The 4,769-nt window shown below is 43.1% G+C and overlaps 2 non-coding genes across 2 annotated transcripts; both read left to right on the top strand.

Annotated features, from left to right (window-relative positions):
* The first annotated feature begins 255 nt into the window (after positions 1-255).
* trnav-cac (transfer RNA valine (anticodon CAC)) lies at positions 256-328 on the top strand. Its single transcript has one exon. It is a non-coding gene; the product is annotated as a tRNA-Val (tRNA).
* Positions 329-1,509: 1,181 nt separating this feature from the next.
* Positions 1,510-1,582, top strand: trnav-uac (transfer RNA valine (anticodon UAC)). The gene has a single exon. It is a non-coding gene; the product is annotated as a tRNA-Val (tRNA).
* Positions 1,583-4,769: the final 3,187 nt, after the last annotated feature.

Here is a 4,769-nt window from a genome sequence, read left to right as displayed (position 1 = left end):
GAATGTGTTTTAATTCCTTGCTTTATATATGCAACATAGTTCAGTTACCTGTTTCATGCCGCGCCTTGACCAACACTCCACAGGAAATTGTTAATACATGTCACTGTATATGTCACATAAATTTAATACCTGTTACTGAAAGCGGAGAGGAACGGTGGGCAATGTTTTGACCTTATCTCTGTATTTCTGAGCAGGGTGGGGAGCGGATGCCTCGGGTCATTGCTCAATAACACAGAACAGTGAGCACTTTGCACGGTTTCTGTGGTGTAGTGGTTATCACGTTCGCTTCACACGCGAAAGGTCCCCAGTTCAATCCTGGGCAGAAACATTGTTTGGGATGAATATGAGACTCAATTTTTCAAGTTTATTGTTATGGGCATCCAGGGTGTAAATGTCATGAACATTCGCGTTTCTGGCAGCAGCGCATTGTCTTGCTAACCTGAAAAAGATGAATTAAAATACACATAATTTACAGGAGAAAATAAACAGATTTAAACATAAAGATGCTCGTGGATGACCCAGACCTCGGGACGGGAGAATTAGCAGTTCGAAGCTATTATCGCAGAGCTGAGTATGTGTTGTGGTTTCATCAGAGCTGACGTCACAAATGCTCCCCGCCAGACAAGCATCAGGAGGAATAATTTTACTCTGCAAACACTCAAGCTTATTTTAAAGTGTTAACTCGGTTACTATGTCTTTATTCGAGTTAAAGTATGAACTCGTTTACACAGTGAAAGACCCAAGGTTGACGAGGGTATCTATTTGCCCAACACCATCAATCCCGAATTAAAAAATGGGATAGAATTAACATTAAAACCTCCCCACTGTGCGGCATTTATCTCTGTTTTCAGCGGATCATTTCCATATTCCCTTCTCGTAGTAAATAATGGCGCTGATCAGACGGCGTCAATTAAAAATACAATGTTCATAATTACAATGCTGCTTGAGGATTCTTTACTGCTATTCAGATATTAAAACAGTAAAAACAGTGTTGAGACCAAAGTTGCAAATTTCCAGCTGGTCAGTGAAGCCGTGCGACATGGGACGTACCACCCAGACGTCAGAGCGCATTGAAGCTTATTGCCGCCGCCGCAAACACTTGGGAGCCAAAATCAAAGCTGATGTTACAGAACCCTGACATGGATTACGCTTCAGGATTTCTCCGGTAAAACACAAGGGTAGCACACGGAAGGTGAGCTAGACTGACCATGTGGACAAATCCCTTGTTACATGGAAGAACGGGAACCTGCAGTGGAGACGGGTTCAAAGTTTTATGTACATTTATTATCACCGTAAGTCTGCATTATAAAACCTTGATATTCGTCTCCTTACAGGCCAGAAACCCAAAATAATCCACATAAACTCCTCCGCTCCGATTGTTCTCCGATCTGCGCGCTTTGACTCCGTCTCGGCCTCTTCCCAACACCTTAGCCTCGAACATACCTCGCCCTCGGGAAGGGGCGTCTCGGGCCATCGGTCAACAGCGCAGATCATTGAGCGCTCTGCACGGTTTCTGTGGTGTAGTGGTTATCACTTTCGCTTTACACGCGAAAGGTCCTCAGTTCAATTCTGGGCAGAAACATTGTTTGGTCTCCGGAATTTACGAAGAATATGAGATTGAAATTTACTCTTTTAGGCACTCAGGGCTATAAACACCACGAACATTGTCTTTTCCAGCAGCAGCACATTGTATTTCAATCTTGCCAGAGATAAATGACATAAAGTTGAATTAATATAAATTATGCATTTCTTTTTTTAACCGATAACAGAAACAGATTTACACACAAGGAGTTTCATGGATAACCCAGACCTCGGGAGCGTTAGTCGTTCAAAGCAATTGTGGCAGAGCTGAGGATGCTTTGTGATTTCATCGGAGCTGACTTCTCAAACGCTCCCATCCAGACAAACATCAGGAAGAATAACCATGTGCTGGAAAAACTCAAAACTATTTTAAAATTTCAAATTGCTTCCATTGTCTTTCCTCGTTTATCACTGGACTCTCCCTGTATAATGAGGATAATATAGTACAGGAAAACTGGGGACCGTTTGGTTTCGAGACGAGAAATTCAGGTGATGATCTGCAAAACCTGAGATCATTCTCAAACAAGCAGCCATTTGTTATGTAAAGGACATGGACTCTGAACGGATTCCTGCTCTGAGACAATGTAATCAGAGCAATATACCTGAGGCCATTCTCAGAGGAGTCGGTACTTGTTATGTAAAATGCCAGACCTGCCATCGGTTATCTCGTTAGACTCTGCCTCGGTTGCCTCATTTAACTGGTTTGGGGCAGTTAGAGTGCAAATGCACAAATACACAAGGCTGGTGGGCAGAATCATGAAACAAAGTTGGTCGTAGCTCGTACAATGACCAGTAAGAAGGTGACCCAGGTAGGCCAGGTGATCTGGAGCCAATAGGATGGAGATATATGATTCAATTGATAAGAAGCTCCAAGTAAGGCAGGGACGATAACTTTCCAGAAGGCAGGGACGATCCATCGCCGAGAAGGAGGACCCAGTGGAGACGTAGAGATCGGGACCACGAGGAACGCCTGGCTGGCGTAGACGCCTTTCCCGGGTAATACCCTTTCCCTTCATTGACTGTTCATTGAGAGTCAGGGATTCTGGTAGAGTGCACGCGGAGACAGTTTGTGAATCCACGTGCCTATAGTTGAAACAATAAAAGTTACTTGTCGGTAACTACAGATTCTCGGTACCGCACTGATCATTACTAAAAGGGGCGATGTTTGTAACACTTCCATATGTCTAAGTTGCCGTGTATCCATTTAAAACTTAAACATGGTCGAAATATCCCACTCGTGTATATAAGTCAGTAACTGACCGCTGAAGTTCTTCCGTGACGTTAACGTCAAAAATAAATATTTATTACGGAGTAGGCACCATCCCTGAGTTCATGCGCAGCCTCCAGATCTTTCCACAGTTACACTTGTACCTGCGTAACCTTGTTAAAAGCTTACGGCGCGTCTTCTTAATCAAGCCAGCCAGAGTTATGCTGTTTACCATTTCTACAGCGTAGTTACCAGTGATGTTTAACTGCAGGGTCCCACAGTGGATGTGAAATACATGTCACTGAAAAAAGGTCAGTCAAAACGTATCACAGGAATCTGTGTGACAAGTGATCTTGAAAGGTTACAAGGCTGGAATTTTAAACATGGCTTACAGTGTGCCTTTAGGTGGACATCATCGTGTGGGAAATGAGGAAAATGGGAACGAGGGGGTTCCCCTCCTTTTATTTGTTGTTGGAGATTCGATTCAGAAGGCAGTGAAGGGTAATTCGTTGGAACCTGTGTTCAGTTTCAGGCCAAAAGGACCTTTGACTCTACTCAGAGAACTCTGGAAGGGATTTAGTAAGCTTTGTGACTTTGCCAAGGAAAGATTACAAAATGGTCGAGTCAAAATAAGACACTGTTTGCTAGAATTGCAGCTGCGAGAATGGTTGTAAAACAAAATGAAGTCGTGAAATCTGATAATGGAATGGGAAAACGTGTTTACTCATTGAATCTAGACTCACCAAAATGTCAGAATTCCATTGTTTTGTAAAATATTACTGATAATGTCCACCAGTTGGACCCAAAACCGAAAAAAAAACAAGTAAAAGGACTAATTGGTATTTTGAAATGGTGCACAGGTGCAGTGCATGACATCAGTATGAATTTAGCCCAGCCTATGAAATGGCATCTTCACAGAGTGAACTTTGAGAAAAGTAAAATGGTTGAACAAGGAATTAGAAACAAGAAAGAACAAGGGAAGAGAATGGATGACTGTATTGATACAGTGGGGAAGGTGACTTAAAAATCGAAAATGTGAAAGGTGCTGACAATGTTATAGCTGTTTAGTTATCCAGATATTAAGTTGGAAATTGTACGCATTTTTGCTTTATCATCCGATCTATTTTTTTTTCTCCCCCCCCCCCTCCTGTATTGTTTAAAATTCTGTGATGGACATTTAAAAAAAAATCGTTTTCGACATTTTTTTTTTCTTTGAGGAAGGGGAGTGTGAGGGGATCCAGGAGTGCCCCTATTATCTGTTTGAAGAGAGGCAGAGAGAGACATTCATCATTGATGGTTGGTTTGGAAAGGAGAGAGAGAGAGAGAGAGAGACACGTTATTTACCACAGATATGTTGCTTTTGAGAAGAGAGAGAGAGACGGAGATTAACGGTTGGTCTGTCACTTTAAGACATTGGAAGCAACTTTGGATTTTTACTGAGTTTGGAGTTGGAGACAGCACCGAGCAGCTCGAAAGTTGCTATGGTGACCAACAGGGCATTATTGATGTTACTTTCAAGGACAGGTTGCCTGCTTGTGCATTTGTTCACAGACAAAGGAGGGGAGGACTCTTTGAATGACAGGTGATGCTCAGCCTGGTGAAATAAATGGGAGGTCAGATGATACAGACCTCAGACACATGATCTGGACACTGAATGAGCATTGTTGTGTCCGCAGAGAAAGTGGGTTTTGGAGGATCGATCAGGCGGATCGATCCAAATTGCTATTCCAACGGTAAAGAAGGGGTTGACTGGTGGGGAGTTGTCTATGTGTCCACCCTTGCCGGGGTGATAGCTCCACCACAGGAAAACCGGTCCCCCTGGTTAAAGTCACAGTCGGTGACTTGTAAAGGATTTCGGAGGACGACGAGAAGATCGACGGCATCAGCTCACCTGAAGACTCAACTAACTCTCTCTCTCTCTCTCTCTCTCTCTCTCTCTGTCCATCACTACTCAACTAAATACAACGAACTGAAGTGAACT

The sequence above is a fragment of the Mobula birostris genome, chromosome 13, assembly GCF_030028105.1.
Source record: "Mobula birostris isolate sMobBir1 chromosome 13, sMobBir1.hap1, whole genome shotgun sequence".
Lineage (NCBI taxonomy): Eukaryota > Metazoa > Chordata > Chondrichthyes > Myliobatiformes > Myliobatidae > Mobula > Mobula birostris.
Note: the sequence above shows the minus strand (reverse complement) of the source record. Positions and strands in the feature narration are given on the sequence as shown.